This window comes from Trematomus bernacchii, unplaced genomic scaffold (genome assembly GCF_902827165.1).
Source record: "Trematomus bernacchii unplaced genomic scaffold, fTreBer1.1, whole genome shotgun sequence".
Lineage (NCBI taxonomy): Eukaryota > Metazoa > Chordata > Actinopteri > Perciformes > Nototheniidae > Trematomus > Trematomus bernacchii.
In genome coordinates, this window is record NW_022988050.1 from 9363747 (window position 1) to 9390423 (window position 26677).

The 26677-nt window shown below is 42.8% G+C and overlaps 1 protein-coding gene across 2 annotated transcripts in view; it reads right to left on the minus strand.

The window, feature by feature from the left end:
* The window catches only part of LOC117473559 (C-terminal-binding protein 2), an 88220-nt gene extending 62004 nt beyond the window's left edge, over positions 1-26216 (minus strand). For both annotated transcript variants that reach the window (XM_034119193.1, XM_034119192.1), the window contains exon 1: positions 25899-26216. The gene's annotated coding sequence lies outside the window, so the exon portion shown is untranslated. The remainder of the gene's footprint in view (positions 1-25898) is intronic.
* Positions 26217-26677: the final 461 nt, after the last annotated feature.

Below are 26677 nucleotides of genomic sequence, written 5' to 3' on the forward strand. Positions count from 1 at the left end.
TATAGACTGTAAAATTCATCTTAAAAACGACTGACATAAATAAATACTAAAAGAAAATGATGGTTATATTTGACCCTACATTTTTTAATCCGCTTTGTGAACCCCATGTTGTAGAATATGCTACCAGAACTCGTAATGTCTTTGAGGTGTGACCCCATCCATCTGCTCCCACTACAACAATCCCACACACACACACACACACACACCACCCCCACTCACCACACACAGAGGTCCCTCCGGATTAAATTAAGTGCATGGAGAGCGGGGCCCCATTACCCTGCAGAAGCCACTTCACCGGTGGCTTTACTAGCCTGCGTTTCCCCCCCAATTATAAAAGCACAAAGCTTAAGCCGGCGGTCAGCGATGAGGTTGGGGGGGGGATCGGCCCCTTGTTGGGATGACCTTAGTGAACTTGGGGTGAGGGGTGAAGGCCCGACGTGACTGAGAGGCCACGAGGCGAGGGTCCACTTTAGGGGTGGGGGGGGGGGGGACCGATGTGTGTGTAGATGTGGCTGCTGTAGGGGCAGAAACCAAGCGGTGTTTTTAAAAGAGAAGAAACCTGATGCTGTAGGAAATACTGCTGTGAGTGGAACCTCTGTTAGTCAAATTAACTTCCAAAGTAATGGGAGGGGGGGGGGGGGTACAGGGTGGCAAGGAGGAGGAGAGGAGGATGGAGGAGTAGGGGGTGGGAGTGTAGACTAGGTGACAGGCAGGATGGAGGTGTGTGTGTGTGCTGTGAGGGAGGCTGCAATCTTAGCACAAAAAAATTAGCAATTCCACCCGGCGCTGAGTCTGCACGAGATTGAATGCATGAAACGCATGAATTATTGCGCAGAGAGGGGCTGAATTAACTCTATATATCACGGCAAGTCAAAACAGTTCAGGGGTGAGGGGCTGTGTGCCTCCGCTGATGAGGGGGAAGGGGATGGGATGAGTGCGTGGCATGCGGAGGAAGAGGGGAAAATAAAGTAACTCAACATTACTATCTCCTCCCATTAAAGTTAACCACTTCTCTCTCTCTACAGAGCCATAAAGCTGTCAAACTGACCTCTGATTTATTCTGCCCTTGCCCAGGCTCCTGTCCTAACTGTCGCATGCCTCCAATTAATTTTTTTTTTGTTGCTCTCCATCCCTTCCCTGTAAATGTAATGAGATTGCAGCGCTGAAAACTGCTGACTCCCATTAATGCACAATTCCTTAATAATACCGGCAGCAAAAGCAGAGGGAAAACGCACGCTCGCCCAATAATAGCATTTTAAGAACTGCACAGTTTTGTCGGGGTGTAATTAACATTATTCATCGCTATTTATTTTTTTGACATTTGCACATAACAGACTGATTAAAGCCCAAAGCTGAAACCTGGCTTAAGTAAACACTGCATGTATTGTATTAAAGACTCTTTGTGATGAATACAATCATCAGGTTTGATCGCCGCTGCATCCATTTGTCCACCTACCTCTTCACCCACTCAGCCGTGCCTTTCAGCAGAGACAGAAGTGGTTATGAAAAAGGAGCGAGCTGCTGTGAAGAGAAGAGGAAGTCCAGGGAAAGCACTTTTCAGTATTTACAACAGCGGGTGCTCAGCCAGCAGCTGAGGCTAGCAGATGAGGAGGTCAGATAAGAGAAAATGGCTCCAGTTATTATGGCAGAGATAGAGCATCCTAACCTGCAGAGAAAAGGTCAACAATAGGCTAATTGAGTCACGATTTTAATTACCCTATAATATTTTTTGTCTAGTAGACACAGCGAGAGATATCATCTAGCGGCTGTGTTGATGGCGGTGTGTGCTGACCGTTACGGGGGGGCTGCAGGTGCACGGCGGGAGGTATTAAATAGACTGTTTTGGTCAAAGCTGAGCGCAGCTGGCAGGTGTTGGTGTGGAGGGACTTTATTACCCTATAAACTATCTGAGTCAATTCACTCACACCATCTTCTGTGGGCCTCAAAAGCCCCCGATTCAATTACTGCTGAAACTCAGCATGGGGAGCCCTGGGAGACCGGCGAGGCTCGACTCATTGTTCTTCATGTCACCTTCTTAAACAGAAAGAACAACGTCCAATGTTCTCACACTGCTGGAGCTAAATGAAAGGAAATGCAGGCGGTTGTAGACGTGACCCGATACACCAGTGTAATACCCGGCAACATAAAGATTGATATGTTCTCATGGGCGACTAATAACTCCTTTGTCTGGAGTAAAAGCGGATTCAAGCAAGCTGCAGTGATTGATTGACGTGTTTGGGACAATTAGAAGCTCGAGGAAGCGAGAGTTTCCTGCTTGTTTTGTTTGTCCTTTGTTTGTGTACTTGGAGAAGATTCATTAGGCCTCTGCATGGAGGATTTGAGGTTTGCGGAGCGAGAGGGACCCAGCCCAAGTGAAGCATGTCAAATTAGGAAGGAAAAATCAAACCGCTGCTACTGGGACTCATTAGAACAAACAGCATTTTGTTGTGTATGTGTGCGTCTGCCTCCAACTGTGTGTGTGTTTGCATAATAATAAAAAAAGGGAATAGCATTGGTTTGTGTGGTTTTAAGTTATTTTCCTCATAGCAGTTTGTTTTATGAGGCAACGAAGCTGAGAGACTCCAAACAACTTTAATGAAAGTGCGGATCCAGCGGCCTCATGGGAACTTAAGTGCTAAGCTGATGCTCCAACAGAATAACCGACATGCTGCTAAATGAAAAGTATCAGGTGGCTTTGGTAAAGTACCCAAGATTCTCGGCTTATGAAAACAACAAGGACACACATTGTCAGTGATGCAAAGTATCTCTTTGTGTAACTGATGAGCAGAAGTTTTAGTGAGAGGTTGACTGAATAATTCATATTTCTCAGAGGTAATGAAAGTAAGTTTCAACAACAGTGTACTGGATTTGGCTGGTGGCTATTTTGTACAACTATAATTAGATGAATCTGAAATAATAACAAGATATTATCACAGCAAGTCCCAATGATTGTTTCTGTGTTCAGCGAACCGCCCCAAAACACATTTCATTGGACAGGTTTAGGTAAACAACCCGGGTTCAAGATTAATCTCTCAACAATATTTTAATTTTGTACAGGAAGATGGAAGAGATGTGTTGATAAAATGATTCCATAAATATTGACCCATATTAAGTAATATTCACATTTTTTGTTTAGTTATATTAGTATTTCCACAATTAGCAGACTACAATTGTTCAGTATAACCCTGTGCACCACCACCGCAGTTACAGGACACATTCTTGTTGCTTTTAAATCTACAGCGCATTTCTGTATTGAAAAATAATTGTATTTTCCCCTGTCGCAGCGCAACACACACAAGGTCATCCTTTCAGTTAATGGCAGCAAACGAACATGCATTAGTGCTATAGTTTGTCGGTAATGTCCTTGCTGATGGTGAATGTAGTCTGCCGCCTGCTAAACACTGAGCTACAATACCAGTTCAGTGAAGTGAGTCACATCTAAAAAACACTGAAGTGAACTACACAGAAGTTTAAAAACGGACAAAACAGACTAATTAAGCCGACCAAATACAGGACATATCTGAAGAGGGAATTCTCTTAGTCTTTGAGCACAGCTGTGAAAGTAAAGACAACTGAATGGCTGCAGAGAGGAGAAATATGCAGAGAAGTGAGAGTGCCTTCTCGCCTCAACAACACAATTTGCTTTTGGGAGAGGAGAGACATCTGTCCCCCCCCCGCTATTTATCGCTGGGGTTAAAGGGAATCTAATCTATCCCCGGGCACATCCACGGTGAGGCCTTCAAACAGCTCACTTTACCACAACAACTCCCAGCACCTCAGCTATCATCCAAAAAGCTTAACTGTGAACCCCCCACCCCCCCCCCCCACCCCCTTTCTGTCTCCTGGCTCCGCATCTATACCTGTGATGTCTCCCCTCTACAGGCAGGGAGGTGTGGCGTTTCCTGTCCCTGTCTCTCTCACTTCCCCCTGCCCCTCCCTCACATGCCTCTCTCCCATTCTTCAGATCATTTCAAAGGGCCCCGGAGATCAAAGCTGCCCCTTCTTTCAAAATGGACAGAAATGGGGGGGGATGTATTTAGTTAATCATTTATTTGGAGTAAAAAAAAAAAAAAAGACCCCACCCCGCCTTTCCACTCCAGTTTCTGTCTTCCCCAAAAAAAAATTCCACACTCACCATCTTCCCGAGGCCCTGCCTGCCACGTCTCAAGGCGTTGTTTTAATATGCAAAGAATATAAGCTGGTCGTCCTCTCCAGGCGAGGGATGGGGGAGAAAGGCCTGGGGAATAGAGTTCGGCTACACAGGAACACTTGCTTCTGATGGATTAACCCCTCCTGCACCGAGATATGAAGTGAAGCCTAAAACACCACCTCTGTGAGAGTCTCAGTGCGTGTGTTGAAGTGACATACGGATACCTCATTACACTTGATTTAGGAGGTTTGGTGAGCTATGCTTTAAAGGGTGTACTTTTACTGCTTAGCGGCAGAGCAAACAAGGAATCCATCTTCCTGATCTGTACATTGTCTGCGAGAGGTATTACAAGAGACGTATATATGGAGTGATTAAAATACATAACACAGTGTACAACCAGTGCTAAATCATGATTAGTGTCAAATATATTCTCTGAGTTTGAGGTGAACACTCTCTCGCTCTCTCTCTGTGTCTCGTCACACACACACCTCTCAGCTGACCGGCCTCCAGCAGGAGGGGTGACCCTGTGAAAGGGCTCCGTCACACTCCCTGCCCAGCAAATGGACTGAGGCTTGAGGCAGCTAATGGCATAATAAGCCTGGAGTGACATTTTTGGCCACGGGCGCCGCAAAGGCACTGGACAGGGGCAATGCACGTACACACACACACACACACACATATATATAAAGGATGATGATGGTGTGTCCGTAGTCTCCATCATGCTGACACTGTCTCCTAGTTACCCAGTGATGTGTGTGAGCGGACTGTGAGCTGCCTGCTAATGCCATATCCAAGCATTATATTTTTCATGATAATATCGTTTTGGCCAAGATAGCAAAATTCTGACTTTTAATGGGAAAAACATTTCTTATTAAAAGGTTACATTTCATTACAGTAAACATGTATTGTCTAATGACAATACATTAGACTCTAATGCATTTGTCCTGAAAAAATTGCAAAGTAAAAATTGGTATGTGTCCCATCTGATTTACAGAAATCCTTTTTTTAAGAGTCCGGATTGCTATTTTTTTGGTGCGTCAGCCGCAGCAGGCAGCTGTTTTAAAGAAGAAAAACTCTAAAAACAATTTGTTCACTACAGTATCTGCTCGGCACCAAACAGCCAGACAGTTAGAGAATAGCCGGTGAACATAATAGAGCATTTAGCAGCTAAATAGCCAGATACCTCCATCAGGGTTAATAGCTGAAAAGTCAAGAGTCAATACTGGATAAGCATTCATCCGGTGGTCACAAAAAAAGAATCCAGAAGAATGCTAGCGTTGCTGCGTAACTGGATGTGTTCATACTGTAGGCAAATGTTTGCAAACATCTTCCTCATACCAACTTAAAAGGTTATTATATTTCTATGCATGTTATCTACTCTGCTCAGGCCTCTTAAACTCTCACAGCAGAAACAGACTGTGAGATTTAAGCAGGCAGCGCCCAGACACCTGACATTTGACAGCATGTTTTCTCTGAAGTTGTACTCTGCAAGGCTGTTGCAATCTCCATCCTTGGCACAAACTGAGAATGCAGTCAAAAACAAAGGCTGCAAGGTTTGACAGCCTCCCGACATGTCAAGCTTAATGTACTATCTGTGAGTCTGTTTTAGTTATATATGAGTACGGAGACCGTGTTGTTTAGCACGGGTCTCAGAGCCCCTGCAGTCTGTTAAACCAGAGCTGCCATGATGTAGACTAAAGGTTCTCCTTTCTTCCCTTTTCACCTTCTGACCTACATGTGTATGCGAGTACACTGGTTTGGATATGAACTCTATGAGAGTGAATGTGCTCCAGCTGGGTGGTCCTGTCAGACTCATCGTACGGTCTGGCTGGGAGCCAATACCTTTCTGCCCAATTCACCTGGGATCTTCTACATCTCCGCGAGCTTTGGTAGTTCTGTTCTGACTGTCGAGAAGAGACATGAGAACTGGACCCCACACAGCGAAGAGAGAGAGTAGGAGAGAGGGGAAATTAAACACAAAGAGACAAGAGGGAAGAACCCAGATGAGTCTAGTCGGTCAGGCAGAAGTGGGCCAAGCTGGTGTTGCACTCACGGGATGACACACATACAGGCAACTCAAACTGACTGGAGACAAGCCTCACAGTCTCCGTCTCTCACATGCCCCTTTCACACCAAGGCTTTTCCCGTTCTAGCTCCGTGCTAGAGCTTTTCAGGTTCGGAACCGGTTCTTCGGTTCAGCTCCCGCTCTGTTCACACCGCTCAGAGCCCGACAGGTGCTGCGTCATTGCGTCATCGTTTGCGTCATGACGTAACCGTTTGCGTGCCAGCTTCATAAAGCCAAACCGCGCGGAAACCCCTCACATCGACAACAACAACAATGACCGATTGTATTGAAGGGCTACTCGTTTTGGTTTTGCTCTGTCGAAACGAAATGGAAGAAATGGGACGACTTTACTACCAACTTTACAGTCGTTACATGCTACATTCAAAAGTTCTTTACAATCATCATCATCAACTTCAACGACTCAATTCAATTCCGTAGGAGAAAGAAGGTAAATATACGCCCTATGGCGTTAGAGCTAGCTGTTGTTAGCCTCTGCATGCGCCAAGCTCAAAATACCCAGCTTTGCAGCATTCATTACTGGTATGGTATAACATTACAACTGATGCCCCTACCCCTGCCCCCGCCTCCGACGTAAGCGTGACGTATGCGGTGCTTGCTTTCTAGACCGACAACTTTTTGGTGCTTGAAACGAACCGGATTCCGGAGCTTAGAGGCGGCTCCGCTGCGGTGTGAACAGGAAAAAACGGTGCTTTTCAAGCTCCGAACCGGCCCTGGAACCGCGTTGGTGTGAAAGGGGTAACACACACACACTAATGGCGCGTTTCCACTACACGGCCTCGCTCGGCCCCGCTCGGTATGGCTAGGCCTTGTTAGGACTGGCTCACTTTATGGCGCATTTCCATTACAGTTTAGGAACTGGGGTAGTATCTATAGTAACGCAGTGTAGGCGGAGCCGTGACGTCATCTTCAATGAGAACCCCAGAAAAACAACACAGCCGTTAGCTGTTAGCACTCAGAGCTCACAGCTCCTCATATATGTTCAGAAACTAGACAAAAGTTAAACAAGTACACACCACAGACTGCCTGTGTCATGGCGAATACAGTCGCTGCTTTATTTATGTCTGTATAGGCCGTTGTTGTGAGTGTGGACGGTCGGAGCATATACTGCGTTAGCTTAGCCAATCTCCATTTAGAAAACACGCATTTTAAAAGGTTTTTCGCCTGCCGTCTGTCTGCAGACTTGTCAAAGCATTAATTCATGGTTTTTACTAACCGGTATCAGTATGTTGTTACTTCGGCATCATTTTGAAACGTGTATTACAATTAAATCACGGTCAAATATGTCCATCTTGTTGTAGTTGTTGCCCCCTTGCCAGCGATCCTCTCTCTAGTTTAGCATACTCAGCCCGACTCAGCCTCGTTGTCTCTGGCCCTAGACCCACGATTTTATGAGGCCAGAAAAACTGTGAATTAGGACCCGCCGGCCGGTACTAGGCCAAGTGGAAACGCAACCAAAGACGGGCCGCTGACGTCACAGCCCTCTTAAACCGTGCTCCGCGCTGTAGTGGAAACGCGCCATAAAAGAACCTGAGTCCCCTGGGTCACGGTTATCCAGTACTGCATGCTGATGTTGTGAAAATTACACCTCTAAAATCAAGCTGACTAAACAAAACGTCATTTGGGCGGGATGAGGGAGGTGGGGCGACGCCACAAAATGACTTGTCCTCCCTTGACGAAACATGACTTTTGTTCCACCTCAAGTTCAAATTGGTGAGGCTGCTCCCCTATCAGCTGAGTGGAGATGTAGAATGGCTGCAACTAACTAATACATTTCAATCATTAGTTCCTCTGTTATTTTAATGTATTGCATTATTAAGAAGCCCACAGTGACATTCTAATATGTCAATTCAAAAGTCAAAGATATTCAATCTACAATGATATGATTAAAGAAAGAAAATCTGAAAACTCTTCCATTTGAGAAGCTGTAGAAACAGTGGGTGTTTCTCAATCGCGAGTACGCTTGCTTGGTAGCACATGTCTGCCGAGCATCTTGCTTCAGAAGCGAGTCAAGAATACTTCCTGGCATTCGGAAAACGAAGTGTGGAACACGCTAGCAAGTGTGCAGGTGTGCGTCATATGAGAGGCCCCGCCTTACATCTTCCGCCACAGATTTGGGGAAATTGGTCCGTGCGCAAAGCATTGTGGGGATTTTAAGACCGCGAAGTCTACTCATGTGCAGCCTCGATATTTCTCCAAACGGAGTACGCCGGGCTGGGTAGATTTCCAAGTATACTGGAGATTGGAACAGTACTTCGGCGGCACTCGATGACGTAGTATGCTTGAAATAGTGGCTCTGAAGCAGCTTTACTCGCGATTGAGAAACACCCAGTATGTTTACATTTTTGCTTGATAATCTAAAATTGACAAAATGACCAAAGAATTAACCAAATTATTGATTGTTTTTCATGTCAATGGACTAATCAACTTATCATTCAGCACTAGCAGTAAATAAAAGGTAATGTCCTGCTGTCACTTACATGTATTGTTTTTTTAGTATAATTTCATGTTTGCTGAAAAAGTTTTTGAAAATGCAAAATGCAGGGGGGTTTGTACGCCTGCCAGCCATTATAGCTGAGAAAATATGTGAGGTATTTTGGTCGCTTAGTGTGGGTCATGGGAGCCAGAGGACAATGGCCGCCTCTTAGGCACAGGTTAATGAAGCCTTTCAGAGGGCATCCGTTTTGGGCCTCAGCAGGTTAATTACAGAGCAACATACTGACAGGCAGCCAAGTTGATTTTACGCAAAGCAGACACGTTAGTACAACTTGTGCTTTGATGCAAGCATGGTTGCAAGCCTCTACATTTCCATGGGAGGAGCTGAATCCTCCACACCGGTCTTTGAATGAGAGAATGTAAAACCAAAGCTTATACTCCTCTCTCTCCCCTTTCACTTTGATAAACAAAAGGCCGTTTTGGCCCCGGTGTCACAAACTGCACCTTTGTTATTGTCCTTATGCTTATCTGAAGCCACCAAGCTGACACCTATCCAATTTACCTGAACAGAGTCTGGCAAAAACAAAACCCATTTCCCAACGGTACATTTCTGAATAGAAGCAGTAACAACCTCCAAGACAGGTAGCTGTGATGATATGAGAGGACTAATTGCAGATGCACGGGGATATGGAAGGGGAGTGAATCACTTAAAACACAAAGAAATTAGCAAAAATGTAAAATAAAATAATATGAAGTTAGATTTCACTTGGATTATTATCAAAAGAGTGAGTGAAATAAAACGTGCAGCATCGGTAAAAACCACTGCTAACTAACATGTTAAATATGTTCAAGGTACAACTTACACTTGAGTGAGAACGTGGTAAACAAGACTGTGATACCACAACAACATTGCACCCTGGCCGCATTCCCAGTGATCGTACATCCAGGCATCAGACGCTCCACGCTCTGACCAATCCTGGGAGATTAGCTCCTGGGTGGCACAGACAGAGATTGGACCATTCGGTCTCCAACGGCACCCAGTCCCAGCCCTAATGGAGCTGACTGATCACATTTCACTACAGGGCCAAAGCAGTCGGCAGAGCAGAACCAGGCAGAGCTGGTGGCCCAGGGCCCAGAGGCCCACTTTAACCACCAAAACGCTATGCTGCTGGCAGCCTGAAGAGCAGGGAGGAACCTTCACTACACATACGACTCTCTCAGACATACAGGCTAGCTTCATGTGTTTGGTAAAGTAACTGCTTTTGTGGCAAACAGAAGTCTTTATTATATAAATTACCTCGGATAACCCTACTTAAAAAAGGAGAAGCTCCCTTTTTATTTTCACCCCCTGTTGCAGAACTAATGCAGAATTTATATTATAGGAACTTGGCAGGACTGTAAATTACATTTCTTGGAGAGAGATTAAAGGTTTCAATATCAATGTGGTTTCAAAAGGTCTTTTTTAACCTAGTTTGCCCTGCACTGCAAGTGGAACATCACACAACATGTGTATGGACTGATCTGACATGAGAATAATCTCCTGAATTACTTAAATCGCTCATATTACAATACTGTTTTTTTGTAGTTTAATAAACAGATGTTCTTAATGCATAGGGTGTAGGATATAAGAATGTTTACTTAATTTGACAGTGTAACATTTAGACTGCTATTGAGGCTTTTACAGAAAGTCATCTTGGACTTAATTGAAAATAAGGCTTTAATGCAGGATTATGTAATAAAGTGTGTACCTGAAAGTGGCAGTTTACAGGAACACACATATAAAAATAACTAAAATAGCCACCAGATGCTTGGATAGACTCCTACACGTACATTTACAACACACAAACTAACAAATCGCATTATAAAAACTCTCATAATGTTTCCCCTCTTTGCAATTTGACCCAAGTAATAAACAGTGCTTCCAAGCACTACCTGGAGAGGAGGCACGGTTTTCCACCAGTCACAAATCTTTACTGCTTTATTTGAAACTAAATAAGAATTTCCACTTGAAGCAATTATTTTCCCATAAAATGATCCGAAAGAATTAATTTACAACCTTTAAATGCTGGGGATAATTCATTGTGTATTGGCAGCATAGCGTACACTGCTTTCTTAAAGTAGAAAGACACTTGACCAAGATTTCACAATATAGAAAGAAGACCATTTTCTGTCTGAGATAAGCAGATAAGTCCCCTCAGCTGGGAGTTGGGAGGCTTGTTTACCTAAGAAAATGGACCCACACACTGAACTTCAAATGAACCACATCTAATGCAGACATATCTGCCACAAGCTTAAAACAGACACCGTGGGCTGGAAAAGAATACATGTCAATCAACGCAGCTAGAGAGGACCAATGCATATTACTAAGATGTTATTGTTGCACACAAATCTGCATCAAGACAAAAGACATTTTGTAATTGATATACAACACCAGTGTATATAAGACACTGAGTAATAGGAGAATCTCTTGAGAAACCCATGTATTCTTGTATGTGCAACTAGGGCATGAAGGCAACATTTTGTAAACACTAGCCCAATTAAAACTTGTTTTTGCAATTAACTTTTGTTCTCCAGAGATGCCCTAAAAACATTCATGAATTCACACAGATTACACAGTAGATTCATGCTTTTAGGACTATTCCTTCAAACTACATTAACTTTGAATGTGTACTTCATAAAGTCTGAGGTGTAAGGTCCCCTTAACTTCCATCTGTCTGCGCATAAAGAATGAAGAGAGGATGTAAGATAAGATCAATATGAGAGGAAACCCAAGAAAATGGTATGTTGCATCACAGATCATGACCATCACTACCAGTGGCAGCAGGCGACAGTAAAAAGGAGAATGATTGGCAGACAGAATACAGTATATGCAAAGTCATGAAAGATGGCTCATTGATCTGGGGTTTAGCTATCTTTACCTTTACCCTCCAGATATAGTTTCCTCCACGAACGTCAAAACGTGAAGCAACTGTATTTCAAACATCCGGTGATCTCCTTTCATGCTACTTTTCTGAGCTAGGCTTGTCAGGTGAAAAAAGAAAAATCAGCAGAAGTGTGTACTACAAAGGTCTGAGTTTGACCACAATAAATCTGCAATGTGTGTAAAAAGATAGCCCGTGTAAACTAACAGCAGTGAAACCCATCATAATTCATGAGAAGGATTTAAACTCAGCATTTCAACCACAAGCAATAACCGTTATGCACATTCTGGGATGAGTGGCACACTGTCTGTTCCTCCTTTACAGGGATTTAAAAAGTGTCTTGTCACTTGTAAGACAATAACATTGTAGATGACAGCAGAGTGGAAGACTTGTCAAATACACAATGGAAGATTTTCATTTGACTATAAAGGGACAACAGATCACAACTTGTGAGATAATTGCCAGCATCAAAATGTGCCAAAAATCCCAACTGTTAGAAACATGACTTGATTTAATATAACTTGAACAAAGCACAACAAAGTTCATGTGGAGATAAATCTAAAATGTAATATTAAGGAAGCGAGGTGGGGTTTTCCTGCTTCATCAACAGACGTGTGACGTTGCTTTAACTATGAGTATGTAGCCTGAAGGAAATCACACTTAAGGGAGTTTTAATGCCAGTTTTCAACATGAGACATACAGAATGAGCACAACATGCAAGACTATTTAAAAACGTGAAGAAAAACAACTTACAAGTATGACATACTAAGCTATACGTACTATGGGCATCTTCTTATCACACAATCTGTAGAATGATATCAGTTGCCAAAAAAGAGTAGTAATCATTGTGTAAGTCATTTTAGACTCAAAGTCGCTTCTGTTTATAAGTATAAGAGTTAGGGTCATATTGATATAATGTGAGAAAATGCATGTTTTTTTTCCTATGACACCAATCTGCAAATGTCCATATTTCAATGAGAATTTGCGATATTGGTACCCAAAACTATTCACCATTTTAAAACACATTTGTATTCTTACATATTTGACTATTGTAAGTTTATTGGCAATATATTACATCCTCACCAAATGTAGTACACTTGCCATTACAGTTTCACTCGTCTGGTATGACCAGTAGCTAATGGTGGCTAATGTTAGCTAATGTAAGTCATCTTAGACTAAGTGGTAATTTGTGTGTATTTGACATTGCCTATGGCTTATTACTTTTCCCTTGTTGTGCAACTATGTTTTAGCATGAACTATTATCATGAAATGACCGCTGATTGCCGTTTATTTAAATAGGCTGGATTTCAAAGATGATTGATCATTTGAAATAAAAGCAGTTCCTGTCACAAATCTAAAGACAGAATCAGCCCCGTTGAATCAATAAATCGATCCAACAATCAATCATTTATCAAAATAAATGAGTGTCCAGCTGATGTTTACTCAGAAACAAATGATTGGTATTGCGACATATCCAAATGTTTTCAGAAGATAAGAGCTTTTCCTAGATGTCTGCTGCACAACACGTCCAGCAACATCGCAGAAAATAGACTATAAAACAGGACACCTTTGCCAGAAGATAATGACAGAGCTCAGTCGCCAACTGTTACCCTCTATTTCCATTTCCTTTTTTCGTAATGGCCTACTTTCTTTTCCCATCAATACATTACACAAAACATTAATTCAGGTTTGTGTGCCCTTTAACATTTCATAGCAGGAGATCCTCAAATCTACGACATCCAGTCTTACCCAGTGGGAGGCGTCCATTCTACAACAGGAAGCAATGACCCGTTGCTGGAGGAGCAGCCACTCTCCGTAGGAAGTCGCACGCTTCTTTTTCTCTTTAGCCTTACCTCCTGGTGATTAGAGGAACATCTGCAAACACAGGCAGTCCTCTGCTCTTCACTTTTCATATTTTACACAAGCAAACTCCAGGAATCATTCCCCATCATGAGCTCATCATTAGCACATTCATAATTCAGTGTAATGGATGATGTAATTGCTCCATTAATCAGGAGAGCCACCCCAGCATTCTCTCCTTTGCATTAGTTTAATTATGGGAAATGCCTCTGTTGAAAAAATATGCTCTGTTTGCAGGAGCAGAGTTTGAAGGTCTGTTTTTGGCACTGTGGGAACTTGTGCAGACTTAAGTTTAGAAGCAGCTCGACGTATCGATGTACAGCCTCGAGTCTTTGTGGTACACTGGCAGACAGCTCTTCAATAAAAATGTGTCATGGCAGTAGGGCAAAAATGAAAAAGTAGGCAAAAGGGCAAATGCCTTTCAGGAAACTAGTTGTCAAGCTCAGGCGTCACTTAAGTCACATAATTGATTGACATTTGCAGGCAGCGTCTTGGTGATGAATATTTCAGTTATTATGAAGCTGGAAGCGACTGAAACAGATTAAGACACGTACAAATGGAGATACTTGTCATATGATTCCAGCAGCTGGCATGACTTGTGAGGGCTTAATCCAAGAGTGTCATCAGCTATTTGTCAAGGAAAAGAGATAGAGGGCCCTCCTACTCCTTACTATTGTTGGAAGCTCTGTATGAGAGTCTGGCTGCACTCCTTTAGTTTGAGTGACATTTGACAATCATCACCGAGGGATACTCAGGGTATTTTAGTCTTCCTATCCTTGTTAAAAAAGGTCAGTGGAAGGCTGCGCCTCTTATGCACTCATATAACTGCGCTGAGTGCTCAGAAGGAATAGGAGTAGGACCCTTGTTGGAAAATCCTGTTGTTGGATAAGAGAAATCATTCAACATAGAGAAATTACATTGCACTTATTGGTTATTTTCCTTTCTGTATCCCTCCCACAGCTTGTACCTAAAGTGATTCCTTTCTTACTTTTTTTCCTCGTTTCTGCACTTGGAGGGAGTGGGAGAGCCTGAAAATTAATATGTGTTTTTACTGCAGCATATACAGTCCAGCATAAACCTCAAATCCAAATAAGACCCGAGTGATTGGTCCTTCAGTCACTACCTACACAAAACAAACAACTAAATGGTTTGTGGTTACTGTCAAGATGTTGGCAGGGCTTCACAAGGCTGAAAGCCTGCTGCCAATAATGTGGAAACAGACGCCAAACAGAAAGAGACACGTACAGAATAAAACATGGCAAGGAATGTTTTTCCATTGTCAGAAAGACCCATGTTATGTGAGAAAGAAAACAGCTTAGGCATTCACCTCGTCGAAGTGACATTTAAATAATTTTCTTCCTCCATCCCTCCCCTTTCCCCCGGTCCCTCCGTGCCTCTGTAATTTGAAGCTGTCACAAACAAATCTTCCTTACAGACCTTTTCAAATGTCAGGTTCTGTCAAGCAGGAACCGGGTCTCCAAAAAAGCAGGCCCCTTGGAAGGAGTTTGAGCGGAGATTTACATGTATGAGCATTCACCAATCACTCCTTGCACAGTTGCTGGTGAAGGGAGATGACTGACTGAGCTACTGATCTGACAGCGCAACATGACTCCAGATTTTCCATGTATTGTTCAAATATTCATACATTTTCTCTATACTGCCCATGGGCTATAGTTCAATTGACCTAAGGTGGGTAAAGACGGTGATAAGTCCATAACTTATTCCAGTAATGACATCATCTCATACTCTTCCAAATACTTTTCCATCAGTGCTACGTCTGGTTCCTTTACCTGTGATTTGTCTGGAGTAATGCTGTACAATGATGTAGATAGATGTACTGTATGCCAATTACCCTGACAGCTTTGTGAGGACAAATCCATCCGACCACTGTATTGATCATTTCTATTGGCTTAGCAATTGTTGAAATAATAACTCTTGATTCTTTTTATTTAGTGGCAACAATACATTAAGTTAGAAAACAAGGTGCTGGAAAATCGCCTAAATGTAATGAATAGATTTTTTTTTTTTTAAAGTCCGTTCTGGCCTTTTAGACTGAGAGGATGCAAGAAAGATAACAAGACTCGGCTGGACAGAATGAGACTGCTGAATGATTGTCATAAAAGCATGCAATTTGTTTAGGTTAAAAGGAATGTATAGGAAAGAAAAGAAACCTTGATATATATCGTCCTTCAATATAGGCAGATGCTGCACACAATAGGCATAACTCAGACTCAGAATTCAGTGACTATGCCTTCAATAACCTCTGGCAGACAGAAAGTTAACAAGAAACTGTTAGCAGAGTGTGCAATCTCAAGAGTCATTTTACTGCCCCGAGTGTGAGGGAATGAGATGAGGGAGAGCAAGTGGAGCTAATCAACTCTTACTTTTCAGTGGCATTTCATGCACTGTCTGCCACTGGTTCAGTGTGCACAAAGGGCACCGAGCATCAATAAGTCAACACGCTGCTACAGCAGGAGTGGAACCAGACTCCTCAGCCGTGAAAAGAAAACTAGACAAGACTTTATAGCAAGTGCGAAATTAATTTAAATGTGCAGATGAACTGCTCCAAGGGTCCAGAGGGATTTAAGTTAATATGCTGAAAGTTTCATATGAAAAGAAAATCTGACCGTCGCAACAAGACCTGGTATGGATTGAGCTGCTGTATTTGCATTTCTTAAGACACAGCTCCTGAGTACAAAAAAGCTGTCCTCTCGATGCACCTTGTATAAGATGCTGAGGTGGTGGGCGGGGAGAGCGAGGTAGAGAGTTTATAAGAGAAAGACAAAGAGAGCAAAAAAAAAAGCCTTTTTCCTGCCTTTTCATTTTGAAGAATTTAGTACTGCCATCCACTCATCTGTGCCATCGCAGCTGCACATCGTGTCACCATGTCCAGAAGGCCAGGAAGGTTTCAAGCCTCTTTTCCTTTTTTTTTTAATTTCCAACCCCCTCTCTTCCTCGTTGCCTTGCATCAGGCACAGGATCTGAGGCTTTAATATGGCTGCCAGTGAGGCAACAGCCATTTAATAACAATGCAATAGTTCCTCACAGCAGTAGTCCAGTGTCGCTCGCACACCCCGCCGTGTGCAGATGGTACATTGTCTGCGGTTTCCGAAAACATTCTCCTTTCTGAGATGTTTTTCCTTTTCTCCCTCACCACACACACTGCCCTTTTTTTGTCAGCAATATGAAACTCTCTTTTTGATAATAACAACATACAATTACTACACAGTCATATCTCTGCTCTTGTCTTATTTTGTAACAGGTCAGCTGAAGTGGCCCCCCCAGAGGTGATCCAACTGTGGTGTGTGTGTGTGTGTGTGTGTGTGTGTGTGTGTGTGTGTGTGTGTGCGTGCGTGCGTGTGCGTTTGGCGGGAAGCCTCTCTCATTTGCCTCAGAGCCTCCCGCGGTGGGGGACATCTGGAGGAGGCGTTACCGTGTACACAGAAAAAAGAAGCAGAATACTTCAGGCCTGACATATCATCCTCCAAGGACATAACTGGCTTTCATTAACACACAAAAGAGGGAAATATGGTGCTGGAGATTTATACAAATCAACATGGCTAATGTTGCCATAAGCTAGTCACCTTGCCAAGTTACACTCAAACTCATTCTCTCTACCACTGGCCCCGACTCGCCGCTGAGAGCAATTAGAGCGCCTTCTGATGAAAATGACCGGTAATTCAGAGTCAGGAAAAAAGCTTCAGAGCAACCATTCGCAAGGTAGATGTTCATTATGCGCCAGCAGGGAAGAGCCTCCTCTTAATAGAGTGCCAGCCATAAACATCCCTCATCATCACCCAGCTTGGGATTTGATCTCACCTCTGGGGGTTCTGCGCCGGGCATCTTCATTCATTTCTTCAGTGTTTCACTGTCTGTTTACTCCGTAATGGACTCTGCCCAGAGAGTTGTTAGGGGGGGAACGAAGTGAAAGTGCCCGACACTCCGCTGTGGCGGTGATTAACGACTAAATTAGAAAGCAACTACGGGTCACCTTCTTTAACATTGTGATGGATGACTTAATGCTAGAATCTGATAGCCTTTGTTATAGGTGAGCTACAACCGGGATCACAGGTGTAGCGACGCAGCGGCGCATTTACACTGATTATCAACTTTCCCATGAATCAGCAATCAATAAACACTATGTTGTAATTAACAGACAAAAACAATGACCAAAAAAAGCCTGATGAGTGTGCATGCAAGTGTGTCCACCACTGTCTGCAAAAGCCTTAGTTAGCGTTGCCCTAGTTCTGCCGTGTATGCGCCGCCATCTCTCCTGTCACAGGCAGTTTACAAGAGTGGGAACGAGGGTTGCCATCTGTCCCACCTCTATGGGGTGCACAGAGGGACGTTTTGCACAGTTTTGGCATGCCTGACTTCCCCTAATGCTGCACAAATGTTTAGAGACATTACATAAGCAATGAGACCTTCACGAGAGTGGAGGGGAAATGGAGATGGATACACGCAGAGGAGGAGAAAAAAAGTAAGAGAGGACGAAGGGGTTAGAAAGTAGGGCTGCTCGATTATGGCAAAAATCATAATCTCGATTATTTGGGTCAATAATTGATATCACGATTATTAAAAACGATTATCCATTTACTTTGAAAACATCCATTTATTGAAAAAAAAAATGTGAACAGTATGTTTTTAACAGTTGATTACCCTGAGCTTTAAGTATAATTCAACTGAAAAAACAATAAAAAAATTTTTTTTAAAGAATCGCTTTATTTCGATTATGTTGTTTTCATAATCGTTGCAAGCCAAAATCGTAATTGCGATTAAAATACGATTAATTGAGCAGCCCTATTAGAAAGTGTGAGGGAGATAAGCACACCTATTCTCCGCATTCACACAGCAATACAGGGCTGAGTTGGTGCTGCTGTGTGGTACAGAAGACGGTTAAAATAAGAACCATGAAGTCCAGTTTGAATGCCAAGAAGACCCCACATGGAGTCACAACTTTGAGGCAAGGTTGCATAACTGAAATGGTTTGTAAAACTGCAATAATAATCTCTTAGTACAAATTATAAGCAGGTTAGTACCAAATAAGCCCAATGCTGCAGGGCACCTGGCAATGGATCTTGCTTTGATGAAGCAATGTGTTGTAGGATGTAGTGGCAACGCATTGTTACAAAAGTAACCAGGAGCAACCTTTTTTTTCGCCTGAGTGCTGTTTTTTGTCTTGAAACGCCTTAACAAGTGGGCAAAGCTGAAAGTCAGCGAGAGGTGGAAGCAAACCTAACTTCAGCTCTGCATCAGACTGCAGCTGCACTCGAAAGAAAGTAATCTGAAAAAATAGAGTTCACCCACTGCAAAAGTAAAGGGATACTGAGCTCAATGAAATATAGCCTTTCCTGGAAGCCAGGAAGAAGAGGAACAGAGATAGCATGCACCGCCCAAAGGAAAGACTTCTATTCTTTTGTGATCTGTGTATGAGCATGTAAAAGATGAGAGGGTCAGAAAAGCAGAATACACAATGAATCATGGGAGAACTTTTAATAGCAAGACATGTTGCAACGGACACCTGAAACAGCATTTGTATGCAATTCTCTCAGTGTTCCATTCACACGGGAAAGATTTGAGATTTCATCGGAAAACTAAAAGCAGCCACCGTGACACAGACAGGACAAATTCACTACTCCGCATATAAAGTTGGAAACCATTTCCAAGCATATACGTTCTCCTACATTTATTCGACCAACACCCTGACGGTAAACAGCCGCCTGGACCTGTCACAGCGTGTGAATCTTAACAACTGCACAAGTTTGCCATCAGTGATGATACCGCCCAAAGTGACAAAGCTAATACAGCGTTCAGGCAAGCATCTAACTTCAAGGACCAACACTTGAGACATTTTCAGAGAAATTGCTTTTCTTAAAAGACTGATTTTAACAGGAGTGACAACACATCATCTTGTCGGAAATATACCTAGTGGCTGTTTCAGTCCATTTCCCAATTTTTTTATTTGGTAAAGGGGCACTTACTGTTGCCTCTGAGACAAGTGTGAGCTCGCCACTCTGTCCTTCCAACACATGACCTTCACGTAGCTCCTCGATCTTTTAGCAGTCTTTCGTTGTCGCTGCTGGTGCGAGAGTGTGGCAGGGTATGTTTAAATTAATCCCTTTCACTTCGCTAATCATTTTTGTCGATATTAGAGAAGGTGTGAGATACTCTGGATCACACAACGCTGAAAAGTGTTTTTATACCAAATTAAATCATGATTGCTGTTGGTTAATTCTGCCAGCTTCAGCACATCCTCCCTCAGTGTCAGATGAAAAAATGGTCTTAACATGGTTTTAATGGCTCATGGCTGTCTACACCCTGAGTATGGGGGCATAGGCCACATCAAATTTGGGACGAAAAGGTTTAAAGAATGGTATATTATTTTGATTGCTAATTGCAGATAAGCAATGATTGAATTCACAAGAAATCATTTTATAGGCCCCTTTCCTGTGATCAAGCCACACTTCAGCTAAATAGTTGAATTTGCATACTTTTCAACATTATCTTCATTAAAGGAATTCTCCTTACAATTATTAGTTATTTATTTTACCACTGCCAAGCCGGTTATGTTTCTGGTTCATTTTGTTTGTTTGCAGGATACGATTTTTTAAACTAAAAGCTAAATATTATTGACCGCGGAAAAAGTGTTGGTATATAAAACCCATAATGTTTAGGGTTATTTGGATAACCTTAAAGCAAAACGTATGGGATTTGCCATCTGTTCGTGATTACATTGTATATCAAGTTTTTTTTAATCGTAATCTAGATGCCCGATCTAAGCAGCACTAGTGGATATCACTTTTATTTTCTCTCTATTTTGATCAATAATGTGGTTGCATGTCAGCAGTGAGGTTTCAAAAGGGAAGTCAAATGACAGTGGGCACTATGAGGAGGAAATGCTACACGTAATAGCAACCCCCACGGAAAGCTTACAGCCCGCCCACCCACTCACTACCAATGCTGACCTCAATCGCTGATTGTATCGCTTCCTCGTATTGCACACATACTGTGAGGTTTCCTTGTGCTTGTTGAAATGTCTCTACGATAATGGTGCTGTATGAAATGCACGCATATCTATGAAGGCATTTGTATGACACAGAGTTTGCCAGAAAACGAGACAACCCAACAGATTCATTAGCTGGGCAGATATGGAGATACGCGAGGATAATCTGCAGAATGTGTGTAATAAAGTGTCGAGGACAGCAGGCTTCTCAGGCCGACTGAGCAGCGAGAGATATCGCTGCCGTTATCATGGTGGTCTTTCTCCCTCCTTCATAGCCTGCCCTGCAATTAAAAGACGCACAGTGATTTTCCTGAACCACCCCCTTCTTGTGTTTGCACGTTTGTATGTATTTATGTATGTGACCGTGTTTGAGAGAAAGATAATTTTCTCTCCGGCGCACCAGAAGGATACTCACTGAATTTGTATTCAGTAATGAGGCTGGGTCTGGGACTGATGGGGAATTTGTAAGCATGCATCATCTCCCGTAATTCCATTTAGTGGTCCTGTAAACACTTATAAATGCAGGCGGGTAGTTACGGCACCCCCCCTGCCCTCAGCCTTCATCAGGCTCGCACTCCAAAAGAAACCAAGGGCAGTAAAGGAGGAGATATTGCAAATCACATTATGGGACATGAAATTAATCCACCCTCCCCAAACATTTGGCCCCACGGTTTAACCTTGAAACCGCTTTTTACTCTCTTGCACGAGGACTTCATAAAACCTCCCCCCCCCCCCTCATCCCATCCAAAATAACGGATCTGGCGTTACAACAATGGCTCTGCCAAGGTAATTATTCAATAGGATCCTTCACCGCGCTGATGATACGTTGTAATTTCATTTCACTTACGTCGGTTTCATAATGTAATACACAATTGAGCAGGAGCACTTTGGGTCCCAAAAGACCACTTCCTCCTTAAGATAATAAAAGCCTTTTGTGCTTGCCTTTGAGAAATCCTTGGTGGATTATGAAGAGTGTGGATTCGGGAGCACATCAATTAATATGCATTACACGAAAGAGTATTAAGTTGTACGAAAATAATTAATAACTGCTGTGCTGCTGCCCCGGTCGACGACATTATACCTTACAGGACCTTCTTTGACATCGCCAACAGAGGCCGATGTACAAGAATGACTTGACCTTTTACATGGCTGAAAGACGATGCACTTCCACTTTATTACATGGCCACCTCACTCTCCCCTGATACTAATGTAGAGTGGTGCAGGATAAAAAGCACAGAGCGACTGCTACATCAAATCCAATAACTGCAGCTAGCAAACAGTAAAACCACATGAGGTTCAGCTCTACTAGTTTCTGCTAGAATAAAATACATCTGTTTGAGTTGCAGAATACTGTAGATCTCTTATGCAAGCCCTATCGCGGGATCTTGTCCCTTTGTACGGTGCAGAGAATAGTGCTGGCACAGGGTTCCACTTTCCCAGTTACTATGAGAAAGACATTCACAGCACCAATTATCCTTTACCCCTGTGAAGCTCCAGAAAACACAATCGCTGCCACTGTCAATGAAATTACAGCAATGGGGGAGCAAGCGATTAGAGGCGAAAAATATGATAGCCCCTCGCTCGAACCACAAACAAACTCTTCAAAAAGGAAAGATGAAGAGTGCCTCAGGAGAACAGAGAAGCAAAGACAAGCAACATGAGATATCTTTTCAATAAACCATTTCTAAAAAAGGTAAGAGGAGTTCTGAAGCCATGAGAGAGTAGTTGCAGCTAAGTGATGCTGCCTATAGATGCTTCGAGTATGAAGATACTAAGTACCTTCTGCAGCACTCGCTTTTCAACGTATTCGCTTTGACGAGAGCGGTCCGCTGCAAGAATTACTGTCTTGATCAGTTTACAGTTCTACCTCAGTTTTTCTTTTTCTGTGAGATTACCCCATGCTTTCAGCTAAATCAATCTCGCCTTTGCTTGGAGATAATGAGCATGTTCGCTGGGCTTCAAATGAACACCGCTGCTCCGGGGCTCCTCAGCTCAACATAGTCACATCATGCAGACACTTTTGAGGGAGGCAGAAAAGAGAAGTTTTAGCCTTCAGAGACCAATTAAAAACACATATTCAAATTGACCCAAATGGAGCACAGTAAGGCGTTCATTTACAGTGCTGCTCCATCTCTATAGCTTCAATCGCTATCCAATTCATCCCAATTGTTTTCAACTCTGACAAACAAACAATCTCATCAGAGTGGAAATACTCAGGGAGGAAAAGAACCCAGCTCATCTCCGCGGGATCAAAGACTATATCGAGAGGTAGTGAGCGCACAAAGATATACTTATTTCCACACAACACAAGCTCACTATCATTCAAAAGGACATGTAGGCAGGATTTACCAGCTCAGTAACACGGTATGCATACATTAGAAGATCCTTATTAAAGCCTACGGTGAATATTAGATCATTATCGTTTCTATCTCTGCTGTGAGAAACAATTGCTACAAAGGAAATAAGTGCACAGCAGATAGAGAGGTGTTTGCTTTAGGTCTATCAGTTGCCTTTAAGGCTGTTAATATTGGAATTAAATTGTATAACCATGATGTATGTAATGGAAATGTGCACATTACTATAATATGACTAAGGGCTGATGCAATGCATTTCCTGTTTGTTTAGATAGAACAAACTAGGTAAGGTTAAGGATTTATGAAAAAATAATCTAAACTTTCTAAAGCCCAAGGTAATCTCTTCTAATAGCATCCAACCAGCAGTTTAAATAAAAAATGTAATTAGCAATAATATGCAAGAAAGTAGGGAAGCACATCCTCACACTTAAGGGGTTGGAACGAGCAAATGTTAGACATTTTAGTTTGATAAATAGCTTAAACAGTTAATCAATTAGCAAAATTGCAGATTCATTTTCTGCCAGCCGACTAATTTGAGCTATAAAATCTATTAAGAAGAAAAACTAGAATAGAAAAAAGAGAAGTTCAGGCAGCTCTTCAACCAGTCAGAGTTTTATCCATGACATATTTGGTACCACAGCCCCACGGGCGTGTAGGGACTCTGAAACATGCTCCGTCTCGCTTCCACAGCACTTTCAGGGAAGCTGCTCCAATAAATCCCTTCTAATGGTCGCTGGCGAGGGAACTTTTTAACACAGAACTTAGCAGCCACTGTTATTCACCCGTAGAGCGAGAGTCTTGGGATGATGGATGGTAATAAATATTGCACGGGGCTAACAGAGGTCCCCTCAGAGACGTTCAATTGCCTTGAGTGAATGGGTGCTGCTCGGCAACACAGGAGAGGATGGCAGAGGGCAGGCTCTTCACGGGGTCGACTAACTGAGTCTGTTCAATTTCCTCTCCGGAAAAACGACAGTCCCCATTCTTAACGATAACACTGTCTCAGTATGAGGGAAGGTAAGCGGAAAAAAGGGGGTGGTCCGCAAACAAAACATTTTGCCATTTCAACTTGGTAAGTTTGTTTATGAATGAAGAATTGATGGTCCAAAGGAAGACAAAAAGACCCACTGTGGACCAGTAGTGATTGTGAATGTACCTGGCATGTGAGGAATACGAACACTACTCAGTGTTATGACTAGTTCCCTGCTGCAATTGTGACTGGAGCAGTTTAATAGAGCCTTCTGACAAGGGAGCCCTGTCGTGCCGAGCAGCCCACCATCTTAACTGCTTCCTTGACAATGGCAGCCAACAGAGCAGATGTCCAAGCTGCACACATCTGTAGAGGCCTTATATTCCAAATCAGGCACACCCCCCCTTCCTCATCTACTGCATGCACATGGGCACTAATAAGGAAGACAAAGAGCTGCTTTACCAAGGTCATCCCCTACTATTCAGCTTGCTGGCATCAAACACAATATATTTGATTGTACATTTTACTACATTTTATGATTTACAATCCAGGTTGTTTATCAGTTTGATCATATCAAGAATACTCCTGGATAAAAATTGACATTGTTGACAAGCACAAATTATGTTTTTAATGAAGAGTGATAAGAAATTAAGATTACTTTAGTTCTTCATTAGTCCAACACTTGTCCGTTTGTCATATTTTCACAGTTACCAGTTAATTAATTAGCCCAATAACGTGTAAGAATACTTTAGCATGTGTAATTAAAAAGTTAACACTAAGCAATTAGCGGCTCATTCCTACACTGTCACCCCATAACAGTGGCTGTAAACTTAAACTGTGAAGTGTAGACAGTGCTAAATCCTCATTGTAAATATCATCTTGGCAAATATAAACAAGATATATTTGACTGAGTAAGATGCAGCAAAGCATCCAAGAGTGGGAACTACACAAATCTGTCCATTATGCTCCTTCAGTGGTTTTCAAAGCCACATCCTAGAGCCTCCAGGGGGATCATGACAGGGGCATCCCCAGAAACATGAGGCTCTCTTTCACTTGCATTTCACTCACTTAAAAAACAACTAAAGACTGCAAAAGGATGAGGTTCCTATCTCCACTCATACAGATCTGAAACTCACTACACTTAACCACAAAATCCTTTCAGGTATGATTCTTTGAGGCAAATTAGCATCAAATGCAGGTGTTTGCTCTAATCACTTGTGGTTCCCTGGGATTAAAAATAAAGTTTAGGGTTTCTCTGATCCCCTGTAATGATGTATGGCAGCTTGTTTAAGGTTTTAAGATTGTGCTTAACCATATAAATGTGGAAGGCTGCATTGTGATGCAGCTTGGACAGCAGATGTGCTCCATAGACATTTAGGTTTAAAAAAAAAAGATGCCCAGGCTTAGCAGCAGCAATCGGTACATAACACAGGATGACGTCTTTCACAACACTATTTTGCCGACAAAAACTCAGTCAGCCGGGTCAAGTGTGAGGTATTAGAGGATTTATGAGCAAATAGAGAAAGCATACGGGCACACACACAACTCTACAAGCATTCACACACTCAAATAATGCACTTCCTATTTTCTTTTAACAGACACACACACTCCGTACGGGGTCTCGTTGCAAAAACAATATAGTCCCCGCGTCGTTGCCGAATACCAATGCAATGTAAAGGTGAGGGACACTAAAGGCAGCGTTGGAGAGAAAACGCGGGCTATTCGTGTCAACATTTGACAGTTACGCTAGGTTTTAGGTTGTCAGTACTGTCCGTGTGTGTGTGTGTGTGTGTGTGTGTGTGTGTGTGTGTGTGTGTGTGTGTGTGTGTGTGTGTGTGGTGTGTGTGTGTGTGTGTGTGTGTGTGTGTGTGTGTGTGTGTGTGTGTGTGTGTGTGTGTGTGTGTGTGTGTGTGTGTGTGTGTGTGTAGCCTACAACCGACCCGACCATTCCCCATCTTCATGGCGCAGTAAGGTGGACACCATGGTGGACACACATGGTCAGAGCTTGTATGCGGACCCGAAAACCGACAGCAGCCAGTCTTAGCTAACTCTCATTTGAAACACTAAAAAACTGAATTAAATGTGAAAAGCAGTGTTGCCTCTGTAAATGCAGGGTCTTACCTTGACAAATGACGTGCAGCCGCAAGTTGAGAAGCAGACTTTTTAGGCACACGTCCGCGGCAGCATCATCCGCTTCGGGGAGAAATGTTTCATGTGAAGATTTTGAGTAATTCTGATTCCACCTTATTAATCCTCCGAGCGCTAGAAGAGCTGCTTCTTAGGGAAGAAAAACGGACGGGTAGAGAGGAGTGATAACCTCACAGTGAACAGCCTTCAATGTGTTATACGAGTCCCTGTTTATTAAAATACGACCGAGCGTATTTTCGTAAACGCCGAGTAGGTGTAACTGTTTCACTGCTTTATTTTTCCCCTCTCTCTAGTCTCCCCCTTCTCTTTGGCTGTAGTCACACAGTCTAACTCTCCTTTTCTATCAAGGCGGGGTCTTGGGTCGTTTAAACCAATGACATAAACCAAGAAGAAAAAACAGCCCCCTCCTCCCCCTCCTCTACCACCACAACTAACACCACACATGCACACACCTTCTGCTCACTCACATGGTTAGCAGAATTGATATGGTCAAATGGGGAGTCTTGTTTTAACCCTCAGGAATGTCCATGGCTTCTTCAGTGTGTGCTTTCTTACTAAAGAAACGTAAAGTGTAAAAGTAACAGGATACAATAGAGGTGAAAGCATTGTGGTGCTCACAGCATGTGAACATTAGACTAAACAATACCAGCATTCACAAAGTTTTCTTTGGAGCTACTTTTGATCGGTGTTCCAATGAAAACTGTTGACAGTGAGTATTATTCAGACACTCCTTTTGAAAATACTTGTTTGAG